The sequence below is a fragment of the Dysidea avara genome, chromosome 8 (genome assembly GCF_963678975.1).
Source record: "Dysidea avara chromosome 8, odDysAvar1.4, whole genome shotgun sequence".
Classification (NCBI taxonomy): domain Eukaryota; kingdom Metazoa; phylum Porifera; class Demospongiae; order Dictyoceratida; family Dysideidae; genus Dysidea; species Dysidea avara.
In genome coordinates, this window is record NC_089279.1 from 19,820,457 (window position 1) to 19,838,412 (window position 17,956).

Below are 17,956 nucleotides of genomic sequence, written 5' to 3' on the forward strand. Positions count from 1 at the left end.
TGCTGGGGTTTTTACCATGTGCAATGGCAGTGGCATTTGCAATAGCAAACAAACCACAATCAGTTGTGCCCTTCTGCTTTTGGATGCGAGAAACAGTAACGATTAGTTTAATAGATTTGCTCCACTGGAATAAATTGTAAACAACAGCCTCTGTTTCCATGTCACAATATGAGAACAACGAGTCATATATCTTTACTTGGTTAAGTGCACAACCCATGGTGCTGGCAACTATCCAATGGTGACGGGAATAACAATGAATTATTTGTATTTTATTCCTTGTCTCGTTTTCGGTCAAGTTTAGCTGCTTACTCTGTAACAATGTTGACTGGAGACCATTCAGCTTGTTATACTGTTCCTTTAGCAATTGTTGTGCTAAATTGATTTCATTGTCAGACAATTCATTGCCCATTATTATCCCTTCTGAATCAAACACCTTAGATCTTTTCTTCAGAGGAGAATGTACATCTTTATCCTTTGAGAAATGAGTAAGATCAATAACAGTTCTCTGTTCTTCAGTACTTTGTAAAATAGAGCTGCATGGAACTAAATCTTTACCTGCCAACGATTTGATCTCAGGTTTCATGACTTCTAGGGTGCTCACTTCACGTGTATCTATAGACAAAATCTTAAACGACTTTCTTGTCTTTTTGTATTCTTGAGAGTCGGCTATGCTGAACGTCAACTCACACGGAAGCTGAAGTCCTCCTTGCTCCAGATCAGACGAGTACTCTCGACTTCCAGTTATTCTACAAACAATATTTCCTCCTCTCCTTATAAATATAGAGCAAACAGAAGATATCGTCCGAGGTACGTGCCCAACCACGTGCATATTTCCGTCGATCAGCTTCATCATCGCCACTGCTTGTGGATCATGTCCGTTACCTGCCTCTCATTCACAAGAAACTTCTTCTCCCACAAATGGATTGGGCCAAATAGATTGGTAGATGTGGTAACCTCTTACTTTCGAATTCACGCGAAACGTAAATACCATTTTTATATCGTGACGTTCGAGCTCACGTTGTTACTCCTTTTCGTGCCCTTGACGTGTTGTAACTCAATTACTGTAGGAAGGGCGCGCGAAACCTGGATAATTCGCCAAAGATCATCAGGAAAACAATTCGTCAAATTTTCCCTCCGTTAAAATTTCCCTCTATTTTTTTTTTTTTTTTCTTTTCCTCTATACGGTATATCTGTCACTACTGTGACATATTGAGTTGATTTGGGGATCATGCCTTCACCACCTAATAGCCTCACCAGGGGGCTGTCACATTGGTGTATGTACTTGGTTGTATGTGACGCGGTCCTAGTAATAATAATCATGTGCTTATAGCAAAACTCTTTATTATTGTATGCAATACATAATTCACAAATTGCTTTCTTTAAGATGATAATTTCGAGTCACAGCACTTTATTTTGTGCCAGTACAGTTACTGTAAGTGGAGAATAGCATGGTAACCCAATGAGATTATGACTGTAATCAGACCTTGTTGGTAACTTCCTTGATACACCCATTGCATTTTGATTTTTACTACTTGGATTGCCTATTTGAGCCTTCTGTAGTTCATCCCTCCAGTTCCTCATATGATATTCTAGCAAAACATCTGCAATGCTAATAGGCAAATTATACTGGGTCATGCATTTTCATTTTGTCAACATCAGCACTATTTAGTGCATTTTCTATGTTCAACACATACCGTATGATAAAAAGCTTTGGCGGTACTAGAAAAAGTATGACGAAACCCCTCTGTTGAAAAAATAGGCGGAAAAAACTTTGGCGATTGAAATAGCTAATATTCGCCAAAGTGTTTACTGTACGGTACATAAGGATAAAACAACAAGGTGTCAACTCATCAGTTAAGTAATGTAGTAAGCGTATAGGTAGCTAGCGTAGTTGTTGTAGTAGTACTTTGTAGCTACTGATCTAATGACGTGCTAGAAAACTCAGTAAAGGCATGCTTCTCTATCTCCTGCGATGCCGAGAGCGACCGTATTTGCTTTTAGTCAGTGAACTCCAGTATAACAGAGATTATCACGTATATCAAAGTATTTGGCCAAATCCATCACGATACTAGGAACTAACTGACGTCCGAACTAGTCTGGCACGGCCGACTAGTTCAGACGTCGGCGGCTGCACCAGACTACGTCCGCCAGAATGGGAAGCCGGTTGGAAATGCTATCCCAAGGAGTGCTTACAACTGTGGGACACATTTCGAAGATCTCCAAAGTCAGCTCAATCTTTATTGTGTGGTGGTATTCATCTCAAGTTCCAGTTACTCAATGTGTTTGAGTGATCATCTAAATTAATCTGCGAAAAAAAATTTGGCAAACTGAACGCTATTTGCCAAATTCATCAAAGTTTTTTACTATGCGGTAGTTTGGGAAAACCGGTCTTATCACCTATTTAAAAGTATCAAGAAATGCTGGTTATAATATTCACTGTGCCAATGGTTGAAGCTACATGTACCAAATATTCAACCAATTCAGAGCATCCACTGTACAAGTAGCCAAGTTTCCTGCCATTTTAGATAGTTTTTAAACTTGATGTTGACTATATCAGGCAAGCTCCAAAAGGGGTGGCCAAAGAAGGGCGAGAAGCTGTTTAAAAAATTAAAAAGGAAGGCGTAGGGATGAATTGTCATGGGAAATAAGACCGGTTTTCCCAGACTCAGTCACATTTGATGGGTAATATCAGTTTACACTGTTAACTGTAAGCATGGAATTGATCAACGGGATTTTACGACATATATAACTACCATCATTCATATTTCCTGTTTCACTGCTGGAACCCTGCTTCATTAATAAATTAATAATTTTTAATTGCATTAGTTTCATCTTTTTCGTTACAGCATAGCTATGATATACATGCATGGTAGTGACTGCTTTATTAGAATATCTCTATCTTGCTTCTTGAGTTATACACAATAGGAGGTAAACGGGGCATGGTTCAATGCCATGTCTTGTTTGCAACTGATTTTAGGTAGGTCATTAAGGATGGTGGTCACCTAGCACTAATCAGGGCATGGCAGCATGTTTTTATCATTTAAGTGTATGGTCCTATGTGACTGTTTTATAAATGTAGTTAAACATGCTGTATCTACTCCTTCTCAAGTACTTGAAATAGTGTTGTGGTATCTAACTATGGAAGTGTTGATATGGAAAAGTTATGCCTCAATATGGTTTCCTTGCATGAAGAAGAAACGACTATGTGATCATAGACAAAAGGAATTGTGAAGTGCAGAGGGCAAACACTCATCAGTACCACATACCACCCATGAATTTGTTATTGTAGCACAAAGTGGTGACAATATGCTACTTTGCTTTGCCTCTATCCATACAACTGGCAGGTAAGCAGACCAAAATTTGGGTTTTGGTGACTTTAATAAAATTCGATGTCTGGTCACCTGTACTAAGATTATTCTGTAAAGGTAATTTTCATCGCATATGATATTTCTGTGATGTAGCACCCATCATTTTAGGGAGAAACACTACTAAACAATACTACTGTACTGTTTGATTCACTGAAATTTGTAAATTGATCCATATTGTTCTACAGTTTTGGGCTTGTGGCAGTCGGGTATGAGTACTGGTTGAAAAGTATACAGTTATTTATGGTTGGAATTTTTGCATGAGAATTATAGAGATTTGCATGCATGTGATCAGTTTCCATGTGTATGACAATGAAGTTTTCATTAGTAGGTTATTTTTCCAAGGTATAGCCCTGACAATGATAATTGTATGATCATGTTGTATTAAGTAGTGCTGTACATGCTGTTTAGGCAATGCACATAACACCCGTCAATTACATTTACACAGACCACAAAATTCAGAAGAGGAGGACAGTGATGACTAACATTAGTATATATTTACATTTATGGTGCATTTTTCTGTTGTGCATAATTGATGTAACTTTGATATGATTAAGATAGCAAACTTGTATTTAGCCAGTCATTTAAATGAATATTGTTGCATTACAGTTACATTTTGAATTTGCATTCAAAGACTGCTTGATTGTATTTGCATAATAATGTGCGTGCATGTGTGTGGGTTTTTCCTAAGAGAGGTATAGTGTTACTACACTGCTCCTCAAAACTCTTTTGATGTGGTGCAAGGAATGTGCATAATTAATTAAATGACTGATGTTGGTGACAAACAAACAATTTACCACTCTACTTTATTTTGCTGGGGAGAACACTGCGTGTAGTGACCTGAAATGACACAAGTGTCTGGCAGAAAGATCACTGCCAGTTAAAGAGCCATTTGTTGTGTCACCATTGGTTCCGTAGCAAAAAAGGACTAACTGTTCACAAATGCAAGGCTGACAGGTGATGTCTTGAGCTTCTTCTTACAACTGTATGAAGACCACGTGACCTTTATGTTAGTGGAGAGGAGGTGTATGTGCATGCGTGCATGCTATCTTTGCAAATATGTATGTACTGTACGTATCCTATTAATCTATAGAAATAAAGTCAATCTATAAACTTGCAGAGAACATTCATACCATTATACTGCTTGTGTATTTTGTTTGTTTATCAAATATGAAAAGATTAGGTAATTTGAGTAGGGATCAAAGAATATTTGATGAATTTACTTAAGCAATAACCTAACTAGCTGTCACTGACAAAAGTATAAAGAAGTTTTAAGACTTTGCTATCTACACATGCCAAGGTTACAATAGCTTCAGTTGTAGAAGGCTTAATGAAACTTGTTGCTTTCAAAATAATGTCGGCAATATATGCTAACAGAAGCAATAGGATGTTCTGGCAAGTGGATTATAATAAACACTTTTAGTACTGACATATTATCCAAATGCATATTGTGTGGTCTCCGTGGGATTAGGTTACCACTGTATTGTTGTACTAGATGCCCTTATATTTATGCAATTTTGTTTGATCAATTTTTGCCTAAAAATAGTCTCATGCAGCTAGACCTCTCTTTATTATTTTGCCATTGGGTCAGGAAAACCTACCCAATGACAAAAGGAAAAGTGGGTAATGCATGCATGTGCTAAAGTGAGCAGTAGTTAAATGGCAAATTTTGCAAATTTGTTTAATTTGTGCTAAAAGCACCAAATTTTCTATATAAGTTGAGTAAATGATTTGATATTCATTGCCTGAGGGCATTCTCAGAAATTTTAGACTAAGTTATAAATACAGTTAGTCATGAAGCCATACAAGTCCATTCAATTTTCTGTGGCATAAATATTACAGATTCAATCAGAAATTTTCTAAATGTAGTAAATAAACCGTTTAGTTACTCTTCTGAAGGTGGAATATTTCAATGTAAAAGTATTGGTCTTATTTGTCGGGCCCTTTTTGTGTGATATGATTTGTAATTTTAATGGCATCCTATCTAATCAAGACACACGGTAGTGTGTCGTGCGGCCCAAGAAGCCGGCGCGCCACACCGTGAGTATATCTAATCAAGACACACGGTAGTGTGTCGTGCGGCCCAAGAAGCCGGCGCGCCACACCGTGAGTATATTGACAGGAAGAACGAAAACGTCATTTTCACACCTTTGTATCTCGGTGATCACTTATCTGATTGGAACCAAATTTGCTACACAGTTGCCCGCCAGCCAAGGGAGTCTACATTCCAAATTTGAAGGAAATCGCTCCAGCCATTTCCGAGATACAAGCTACCAAAGTGTCGTTTTTTTTCTTCTTCGTCTTTTCGCACACTTGCAAAAATTGCTATAACAAGCAAACGCGTACTCCGATCGCCTTGAAATCTGGCACACAGAAAGGGAGTCCAAAGGCGAATCCTAGCATCAAATTTGGTACAAATCCGATGAATGGTTCAGGAGTTATGACCGATTATTCGCGTAAAACAAGATCGATTTGTTGTCACGCCTACAGGGTAAACCGCTTCATGGAATGAGTTGAAAATTGCTATGTAGATGGAGTAACCATCGTAGGAGTGCCTTTTGGTGGTTTGAAAGGAATCGAGATAAAGACCACGGAGATATGACACAAAACCCAACCTGTGTCACAATTACGCGATCGATTTTTATGAATAAAAAAGTATTAGTTTTCACGCCTACTAGGCAAACCGCTTAGAGCAATGAGCTGAAAATCGGTGTATAGCTGGAATAATCTTCATAGAAAGTCCTTGCAGTAGTACAGAAGAATCGGATTACAAACCACTCAGTTATGATTCGAAAGTCAACTCCGTGTAGCTTAATGCGAGATCGAGATACTCTAATCTAATCCAAAACAGCCAAGCTGTAAAAAAAGTGTGCGGCCCTCAGAAAGGCTATGGTGAAAAAAGATGTGAAATCCAAGGTGGCGGCCAAGAAATGGCTGTGATGGTAGGTTAATGGTAAAAATTTTAATAATGACAATTCAGGTAAATTTTGTGAAGCGGCACAAAAATTCACCTGAATTGTCGTTATTAAAATTTTTACCATTAACCTACCATCACAGCCATTTCTTGGCCGCCACCTTGGATTTCACATCTTTTTTCACCATAGCCTTTCTGAGGGCCGCACACTTTTTTTACAGCTTGGCTGTTTTGGATTAGATTTCATTTCTTTTTGTATTTGTATACCCCAAAGCCGGCCTATGGCCAGCTTTGGGACTTTTTTAACCTATGTTTTTTTCTTTACTACAGGAAGAAGAAAAGATGAAGTAGATGTACTTTAAATATTTTATCAGTAAATGTACAAATTATATATATAATACATATGTGACTGGATTTGCGAAAAGGGGCCTTCCACACACAATTTGCCAACTTTGACAATTGATAACTTCAGATTGGAAAGAGCTATTGCCTTGAAATTTGGGCAGTGGTGATTTCTTTGCAGCTGAACTCTCTACATGATGGTTTCTTTGTAGCTGAACTCTCTACAAGGTAATTTCTTCTAGCTGATCTCTCTACAGGGAGATTTGTTTGTAGTTGAACTATCTACAAGGTAACTTCTTCTAGCTGATCTCTCTACAGGGTGATTTGTTTGTAGCTGAACTATCTACAAGGTAACTTCTTCTAGCTGATCTCTCTACGGGTGATTTGTTTGCAGCTGAGTTCTTTACAGAATGGTTTCTTTGTAGCTGAACTCTCTGAAAGGTAACTTTTTCTAACTGATCTTTCTACAGGGCAATTTGTTTGTGGCAGAATTTTATACAGGGTGATTTCTTTGCAGCTGAACTCTCTACATGGTGGTTTCTTTGTAGTTGAACTCTCTACAAGGTATATAACTTCTTCTAGCTGATCTCTCTACAGGGTGATTTGTTTGTAGCTGAACTATCTACAAGGTAACTTCTTCTAGCTGATCTCTCTACAGGGTGATTTGTTTGTAGCCGAACGATCTACAAGGTAACTTCTTCTAGCTGATCTCTCTACAGGGTGGTTTCTTTGTAGCTGAACTCTCTAAAAGGTAACTTCTTCTAACTGATCTTTCTACAGGGTAATTTGTTTGTGGCTGCATTTTCTACAGGGTGATTTCTTTGCAGCTGAACTCTCTACAAAGTAATTTCTTCTAGCTGATCTCTCTACAGGGTGATTTGTTCGTAGCTGAATTCTGTACAGGTGATTTGTTTCTTTGTAGCTGAACTCTCTACAAGGTAACTTCTTCTAACTGATCTTTCTACAGGGCAATTTCTTTGTGGCAGAATTTTATACAGGGTGATTTCTTTGCAGCTGAACTCTCTACATGGTGGTTTCTTTGTAGCTGAACTCTCTACAAGGTAACTTCTTCTAGCTGATCTCTCTACAGGGTGATTTTGTTTGTAGCTGAATTCTGTACAGGTGATTTGTTTGCAGCTGAGCTCTTTACAGAATGGTTTCTTTGTAGCTGGCCTCTCAACAAGGTAATTTCTTCTAGCTGATCTCTCTACAGGGAGATCTGTTTGTAGCTGAACTATCTACAAGGTAACTTCTTCTAACTGATCTTTCTACAGGGCAATTTGTTTGTGGCAGAATTTATACAGGGTGATTTCTTTGCAGCTGAACTCTCTACATGGTGGTTTCTTTGTAGCTGAACTCTCTACAAAGTAATTTCTTCTAGCTGATCTCTCTACAGGGTGATTTGTTTGTAGCTGAACGATCTACAAGGTAACTTCTTCTAGCTGATCTCTCTACAGGGTGATTTGTTTGTAGCTGAACTCTCTGCAAGGTAACTTCTTCTAGCTGATCTCTCTACAGTGTGATTTGTTTGTAGCTGAACGATCTACAAGGTAACTTCTTCTAGCCGATCTCTCTACAGGGTGATTTGTTTGTAGCTGAATTCTGTACAGGTGATTTGTTTGCAGCTAAGCTCTTTACAGAATGGTTTCTTTGTAGCTGAACTCTCTAAAAGGTAACTTCTTCTAACTGATCTTTCTACAGGGCAATTTGTTTGTGGCTGAATTTTCTACAGGGTGATTTCTTTGCAGCTGAACTCTCTACTTGGTGGTTTCTTTGTAGCTGAACTATGTACAAGGTAATTTCTTCTAGCTGATCTCTCTACAGGGTGATTTGTTTGTAGCTGAATTCTGTACAGGTGATTTGTTTGCAGCTGAGCTCTAAACAGAATGGTTTCGTTGTAGCTGAACTCTCTACAAGGTAACTTTTCTAGCTGATGTCTCTACAAGGTGACTAGTTTGTAGCTGAACTCTCTACATGGTGGTTTCTTTGTAACTGAACTTTCTACAAGGTGACTTCTTCTAGCTGATCTTTCTACAGGGTGATTTGTTTGTAGCTGAACTCTCTACAAGGTAACTTATTCTAGCTGATCTCTCTACAGGGAGATTTGTTTGTAGCTGAACTCTCTACAGGTAATTTGTTTGAAACTGAACACTCTAAATGATGGTTTCTTTGTAGCTGAACTCTCTACAAGTTAACTTCTTCTAGCTGATTTCTCTACAGGGTGATTTGCTTGTAGCTGAACTATCTACAAGATAACTTCTTCTAGCTGATCTCTCTACAGGGAGATTTGTTTGTAGCTGAACTCTCACAGGTGATTTGTTTGAAACTGAACTCTCTAAATTATGGTTTCTTTGTAGCTGAACTCTCTCAAGGTAACTTCTTCTAGCTGATGTCTTTACAGGGTCACTAGTTTGTAGCTGAATTCTCTACATGGTGGTTTCTTTGTAACTGAACTCTCTACAAAGTAACTTTTTCTAGCTCATCTTTCTACAGGGTGATTTATTTGTAGCTGAATTCTGTACAGGTGATTTGTTTGCAGCTGAGCTCTTTAAAGAATGGTTTCTTTGTAGCTGAACTCTCTACAAAGTAACTTCTTCTAGCTGATGTCTCTACAAGGTCACTAGTTTGTAGCTGAGCTCTCTACATGGTGGTTTCTTTGTAACTGAACTCTCTACAAGGTGACCTCTTCTAGCTGATCTTTCTACAGGGTGATTTGTTTGAAGCTGAACTCTCTACATGATACGAGGTAACTTCTTCTAGCTGATCTCTCTATAGGGAGATTTGTTTGTAGCTGAACTCTCTACATGATGGTTTCTTTGTAGCTGAACTCTCTACAAGGTAACTTCTTCTAGCTAATCTCTCTACAGGGAGATTTGTTTGTAGCTGAACTCTCTACATGATGGTTTCTTTGTAGCTGAACTCTCTGCAAGGTAACTTCTTCTATTGATCTCTCCACAGGGCGATTTGTTTGTAGCTGAACTCTCTACATGGTGGTTTCTTTGTAGCTGAACTCTACAAGGTGATTTTTTCTAGCTGAACTATCTCTTTCCACAGTTGCATGAACTCCCTACAAGGTAACTTCTTCTAGCTGATCTCTCTACTGGGTGACTTGTGTGTAGCTGATCTCTATACAGGTTTCTTATTTCTAGCTGATCTCTTGAGTTCTCTTCAGGGTGACTGCTCTATTAGGATGACTGCTCTATTAGAGTATCTTGATTTCGCACTTGCTGCACCAAGTTGGATTTCGTGTTATAACTCCGTGGCTTTAAGTCTGATTCTTCTACACCATTGATGAGCCTTTCTAAGATGATTACTCCATCTGTACAACGATTTTCAAAGCATTACCCCAAGCGGTTTATCTGGTAGGCGTGGCAAGCAGTCGTTTTTTTATTAGCTAATCTCGATTGCGTAATTGTTACACACTGTTGGTTTTTTTGTTGTATCTTCCTGTTTTTTAGCTCGATTTCTTTCAAACCACAAAAGGTTTGAGGTTCAATAGTTAACCTATTCACCCACCGATTTTCAGCTTCTTCCCATACGCGGTTTACCCTGTAGGCGTGACAACATATTGGTGTTATTTTTCGTGAATAATCGCTCATAACTCTTTGCCTGTTTATCGTATTCCAGCCAAAGTTGGTACAGAGATGCGCCCTTATATCCCCCTTCTGTGTGCCAAATTTCAAGGCACTCGGATATGGCGTTCGAGTTTTATAGCAGTTTTTGTAAGTGTGCGACAAGAAAAAGAAAAAGAAGAAGAAAAAAAAAACGAAGAAACTGAGCCAATTTTTGAAGTCGCATATCTCGGGAACGCGCGAAGCGATTTCGCTCAAATTTGGAATGTGGAGTGCTGCAGTTGGGGGGCATGTCCACAGCAAAAATCGTCTTGTTTCATCAAGGAAGCACAGAGCTACGGAGGTGCGAAAATTGCGTTTTCTTTCTTCCTGTCAATATACTCACGGGTGTTACGCGCCGGCTTCTTGGGCCGCACGACACACTACCGTGTGTCTTGATTAGAGATTTCCAACTAAATTAAATAATTAACATTCCATACATTCATAGGTATGACAAATATTTTGCATTTTGTCAGGGTCATTTTAGTACAAACCCCACCTCAATCAGTGGTTCCTATCAAAAGATATAAGGAAAAGAAGTTGAAAGTGTGATGATTTTTGTGTACAGCATTTCAATGCTTTTTATGTATATTGCATGGCACCAAACACAATATACAAAGTGTCATAAATCTAGATAGGAAACTAATAACGACATGAAATTTTCACCACATATCTATTTTATGAAGAACAGCATATGAACTAAGTAAAACCTCTCAAAAGTGACCACTTCTTTGTAGACTGACCACTCAGAATATTACAAGTGATTCACAAATAAAACTGTGTGTATTGTGTAATACTAAGTATACACAGGCAATTTCAAGGATAACTAACTAGACAAATCAGTACTATTTTATAAATGGCATCACAAGTCACAATTAACACGTACTTTGGAAACATGACAATCAGATAACACACTGTAAGAGCAACATTATTTTTAAAATAGATTTGTTTGGACACTGTTCAGCTTTATTTGTCACATTGTAAGCACTAAGGATGATAATTATTATATAACACAATGACATCACTATACTACAAAGAGAAACTATAAATAGTTTCTGATCAAAATTACAATCACTGAAGCTGCTATAAAATGGATCAAAACAGCAGTAAATACACCAGAATATAACAACAGGTACGTGTGAAGCCATGTAAGGTTGGTATCACATGCCTGTCTCCACTTTTGAAAAGATTATGCTCAACCTTGAACCTTAATTTGCAATTCCGCGCAAGACAACAAACTGCTCACCTTCAAACTATACTTGCATCGATGCAGGGGGATGCCTTGAAGCCCAGGGTGACTGTAATGCTGAATTCTGAGCAGTGTTGGATGGCGATTTACCTTTAAAAGGGCCATATTTCCATCGTAATCCAACATCAATCGTCCTCCAATCAAAACACACATGGCAAAATCGAAATCAGCATATACGGTTTGCCCAGAACCACTTTCTTCATCCTCATCAGCAGCAGATTCACGCGGAAACACTCAGAAACTTCGGCTATCACAGGTGCCACATTCTTCCAATTAGAAGTACGTACGCAATTATTTGTATGGGCTCCCTATTGGGATTTTTATTTCTCAAACTTTGATTTGCTGTATTTCAATAAATACCGCATAGATTTTAATCCAGTAAAGTACAATACAAAGTACGAAGCATTGGCTACTATTTACTGGTACGGTAACTTGTGAAACGTTTATTGAAGGTGTATAATTTAAGTAGCAAAAATATGTGTGAAAAATTGGTAGGTTGGAAATCGCTACTCTAATAGAACAGTCACCCTAATAGAGCATTCGGCTAATTTATTTACTCCATTATAGAATTTTATTACATCACAAGTTATTCTGTAGGGAGTTCAGCTGCAAACAGTTAATCTTATAGACAGTTCAGCAAGAAGACAGTCACCATGTGGAGAGTTAAGCAAATATACCACTATAGAGATTCAGAACATTACAAGTCACACTGAAGAAAGTTCAGCTATAAACAAGTCATGCACTGTGTAGAGAATTCAGCTACAATTAAGTCACTCTCTAGAGAATTCAGTTACACAGAATTCAGCTACACACAAGTCACTGTGGAGAGAGTTCAGCTACAAACAAATTACCCTTTAGAGTGATCAGCTACAAACAAAACACTTTGCAGGGTGTTCAACTGCAACAAATCAATTACCTTTAGAGCAATCAGAAATGAGCAAATCAACACAAATCTACCTGTAGAGAGATCAACTAGAAACAAATCACCCTGAAGAGAGTTCAGCTACAAAAAATCACCCTGTAGAGACATCAGTTAGAAACTAGACACAATGTAAGGAGTTCAGCTACAAGCAATCACCCTGTAGAGAGTTCAGCTAAAACAAATCAACCTGCAGAGAGATCAGCTACAAACAAATCACCTTATACAGAGTTCAGCTACAAACAGATTACCTGTAGAGAGATCGGCTACAAACAAATCAACCTGCAGAGAGATCAGCTATATACACACAAATCAACTTGTAGAGAGATCAGCTACAAACAAATCACCCTGTAGAGAGATCAGCTAGAAACTACACACAATGTAAGGAGTTCAGCTACAAACAAATCACCCTGTAGAGAGATCAGCTACAAACTAGACACAAAGTAAGGAGTTCAGCTACAAGCAAATTACCCTGTAGAGAGTTCATCTACAAACAAATCAACCTGTAGAGCAATCAGCTAGAAACAAATCACCCTGAAGAGAGGTCAGCTACAAAAAGTCACCCTGTAGAGAGATCAGCTAGAAACAAATCACCCTGAAGAGAGGTCAGCTACAAAAAAATCACCCTGTAGAGAGATCAGCTATAAACAAATTGCCCTGTAGAGAGATCGGCTACAAACAAATCAACCTGCAGAGAGATCAGCTACACACAAATCAACTTATGGAGAGTTCAGCTACAAACAAATTACCCTGTAGAGAGATCGGCTACAAACAAATCAGCCTGTAGAGAGTTCAGCTAAAACAAATCAACCTGCAGAGAGATCAACTACAAACAAATCACCTTATAGAGAGTCCAGCTACAAACAAATTACCCTATAGAGAGATCAGCTACAAACAAATCAACCTGCAGAGAGATCAGCTACACACAAATCAACTTGTAGAGAGATCAATTATAAACAAATCCCCCTGTAGAGAGATCAGCTAGAAACTACACACAATGTAAGGAGTTCAGCTACAAATAAATCACCTTATAGAGAGTTCAGCTACAAACAAATCACTCTGTAGAGAGATCAGCTAGAAACTGGACACAATGTAAGGAGTTCAGCTACAAGCAAATCACCCTTTAGTGAGTTCAGCTACAAACAAATCAACCTGCAGTGAGATCACCTACAAAAAAGCACCTTGTACAGAGTTCAGCTACAAACAAATTACCCTGTAGAGAGATCGGCTACAAACAAATCAACCAGTAGAAAGATTAGCTACACACAAATCAACTTGTAGAGAAATCAACTTGTAGAGAGATCAATTATAAACAAATCACCCTGTAGAGAGATCAGCTAGAAACTACACACAATGTAAGGAGTTCAGCTACAAATAAATCACCTTATAGAGAGTTCAGCTACAAACAAATCACTCTGTAGAGAGATCAGCTAGAAACTGGACACAATGTAAGGAGTTCAGCTACAAGCAAATCACCCTTTAGTGAGTTCAACTACAAACAAATCAACCTGCAGTGAGATCACCTACAAAAAAGGACCTTGTACAGAGTTCAGCTACAAACAAATTACCCTGTAGAGAGATCGGCTACAAACAAATCAACCAGTAAAAAGATCAGCTACACACAAATCAACTTGTAGAGAGACCAGCTACAAACAAATCACCCTGTAGAGAGATCAGCTAGAAACTAGTCACAATGTAAGGAGTTCAGCTACAAGTAAATCACCCTGTAGAGAGTTCAGCTAAAACAAATCAACCTGCAGAGAGATCAGCTACAAATAAATCACTTTATAGACAGTTCAGCTACAAACAAATTACCTTGTAGAGAGATCGGCTGCAAATTAATCAACCTGCAGAGAGATCAGCTACACACAAATCAACTTGTAGAGAGATCAGCTACAAACAAATCACCCTGTAGAGAGATCAGCTAGAAACTAGATACAATGCAAGGAGTTCAGCTACAAGCAAAATCATTCTTTAGGGAGTTCAGCTACAAATATCAACCTGCAGTGAGATCACCCACAAAAACGCACTTGTACAGAGTTCAGTTACAAACAAATCACCCTGTAGAGAGATCAGGTAGAAGAATTCACCTTGTAGAGAGTTCATTTACAAAGAAACCATCATATAGAGAGTTCAGCTATAAAGAAATTACCCCTTAGAGAGTTCAGATAGAAGAAGTCACCTTGTAAAGAGTTTAGGTACAAAGAAACCATCATGTACAGAGTTCAGCTACAAAGAAACCACCTGTACAGAATTCAACTACAAACAAATCACCCTGTATAGAGATCAGCTAGAAGAAGTTACCTTGTAGATAGTTCAGCTACAACAATTCACCCTGTAGAAAGATCAGCTAGAAGAAGTCACCTTGTAGAGTGTTCAGTTACAAAGAAACCATCATGTAGAGAGTTCAGCTGCAAACAAATCACTCTGTAGAGAGTTCAGCTACAAAGAAACCGCCATGTAGAGAGTTCAGCCTCATACAAACCACCTTGTAGAGAATTCAACTACAACAAATCACCCTGTAGAGAAGAAGTTACCTTGTAGAGAGTTCAGCTACAAAGAAACCACCATGTAGAGAGTTTAGCTGCAAACAATTCACCTGTAGAGAGTTCAGCTAGAAACAAATCACCCCGTAGAGAGATCAACTGGACGAAGTCACCTTGTAGAGAGTTCAGCTACAAAGAAACCATCATGTAGAGAGTTCAGCTGCAAACAAATCACCCTGCAGAGAGTTCAGCTACAAAAAAATCACCCTGTAGAGAGTTCAGCTAGACGAAGCCACCTTATAGAGAGTTCAGCTACAAAGAAACCATCATGTAGAGAGTTCGGCTATAAAGACACCACCATGTAGAGAGTTTAGCTGCAAACAAATCACCTGTTACAGAGAGTTCAGCTACAAAGAAACCATCCTGTATATAGTTCAGCTACATTTCAAGTCACCCAGTAGAGAGATCAGCTGCAAAAAAAATCCTGTGGGGAATAATGAGCATGTAATAAATATATGTATATAATTTGTATAATTACTAATATAATCAAAAATAATTGAGGTACTAAAATTCTTCTTTAAGTTCTTTTCTTCTTTCTGTGGTAAAGAAAAAAACACATGGGTTAAAAAGCCCCAAAGCCAGCCATAGGCCGGCTTTGCAGTATACAAATACAAAAAGAAGTGATATCTAATCAAAAACAGCCAAGCTGTAAAAAAAGGTGCGGCCCCCATAAAGGCCATGGTGAAAAAAGATGTGAAATCCAAGGTGGCGGCCAAGAAATGGCTGTGATGGTAGGTTAATGGTTACATTTTAATAAAGGCAATTCAGGTGAATTTTGTGCCGCTTGGTCTTGGCACCAAATTCACCTGAATTGTTGTTATTAAAATGTAACCATTAACCTACCATCACAGCCATTTCTTGGCCGCCACCTTGGATTTCACATCTTTTTTCACCATGGCCTTTATGGGGGCCGCACCTTTTTTTACAGCTTGGCTGTTTTTGATTAGATATGAAATAGTATGAATATTTGCAGCATGAATAAAGTAAATATTTTACCAGGTTTGGTGCTTTTATCAAAAAGTAAATGATTATTATTGTTCCTAGGGACCTGCAGGGAGGCACACTTAGCCGCTCTACTATAAAATCCACCAAATATTTTTAGTTTTGTAGCAGGTAGTATTATTTTTGGATCACACTTTTAGGCACCTAAACAATACTGCCAAAGTTCAGTGAAGGTATTGTGAGACTGGTCTGGTCAAGTTGTTTTGCAAACTCACAGTATACAACCATACTATATGCAAGTCACAGAGAGGGCTGACACTCATCAGAACCCACAATGCTAAGGCGTATGCCACACATGAGTGTGATATGCTGTTTAGTCTTTATCCTTACAACTATGGTTAGGGAGACAGATCAGACCAAAAATTGAGTTTTAGCAGTTTAAACTTTGGTGCTTCTGTAAGGGTTATCAAGTTGTAATGCTTGATTTAACACATTATTGTAAGTTATTTTTCATTATGTCATTGGTGAATTTTAATGGAGCATTTTATGGGGTGCCATTTCTTTGGGAAGGGGATCTCAGTGGTGGAGGAGCTGACCACAATTGAGGGGAGGGGTCATTTGCACAATCAACAGTCTGGTATTCCAAGACAGAATGTCCAGCTTTCCAATGCCCAGCAGCAGCAGAGCCTACAAATAGTTTGATTCTGCCTGCAATATGGAGCCCCATTCATTCATGAAACATGTCACTGTAGTCCCATAAGTCATTACAACAATCAATCATCTTTGGAAAATAGCACCCTGACTGACTGGCCACATCTTCTAACAGCAATTTTTTTTAAATCAATTACTCTCATGAGCTTCAGCTGTGCATGCAAAAGTATAGGAATTGATTGTGGGTTACCAAACCTACCATTGGATGCATCATGTGATACACTAAAGCTGAAAGTTATATATTTATGTAAGTCAGTCAGTTGTCCAGTACGTTACTTCCTATGTATTTGTGCCGCTTATTAGTCTATTTGACTGTCATTTATGCTGCTGCAAAATTTCAAGCTATTTTTTCTTTGGGGGTGTAGTGCCCTCCTGATCCCCTAAGTCTGCCCCCCTGTGAGAACCTCAATGATTTTTGAGTAGGGATCATAATAAAAAGTTACTGAATATAGTAGAAATCAAAATTACCTGCAGCCTAATCCTTAATTCAGTCAGATCCAGCAAGACACATGGTAGTGTCTGCAGCCCAAGAACCAGAACCACACCAGCACACTGTTAGCATGAAAACAAATTTAATGTAATTTTCATGTACTCATAGCTGAGTGCAATTTTTGTAGTAAAGTTGTATACCAGGTAGGGCAAGAAATATGCCAAATTTCAGCACAATTACTCTAAGGAGTGACAACAAACTGTTTCATTCATGAAACTTAATCATGTGCTTGCTACACATTTTGGTTTTCGTATTAACTCTGTGGCCATTATCCAACCTTCTTTCAAACTGCAAAAGACTTGAATTCCAATGGTTACTTCATCAACAACCTGGTATTTAACTTGTTTTCGGTGTGACAGAAAACCATTCTTTGTTGATAGGTCATAGCTTCGTAAATATATAGGAATAATAGGATGTGCAAAAAATGGCTATGAGTTTTTTCTTCAAACCCCTTTATGTGTGTCAAAAATCATGTAACCCCATCTATTTCATGATTGTTTTGTCAAGTGTAAAAAATGAAAAAAATTAGGACAAAAGGCAAAACTGTGATCATCCATACCCCGGAAATGGTGCCAGACAAACAGATTTAGGGAATGAGGGGAAAATCAGTACAGGTGATTGTGATAACATGTTAAAATAGGGATTTAGCTACCATCATCCATATCTCTTGTTTAACTACTTCTAATCACTGGAACCCTACTTCAATTTTAAATTAATTGGGGCAAGCCCCTCCATATGAGAATAGCTGTGATGGATTCATGTTGCTTGCTTGTTTGAATGTACAGTACGTTGATCTTCCTTATTAGGGATGAAGACTATCAACATGTAGACCAAACATTACAACCAATAACCCACCTAAGTGCAATA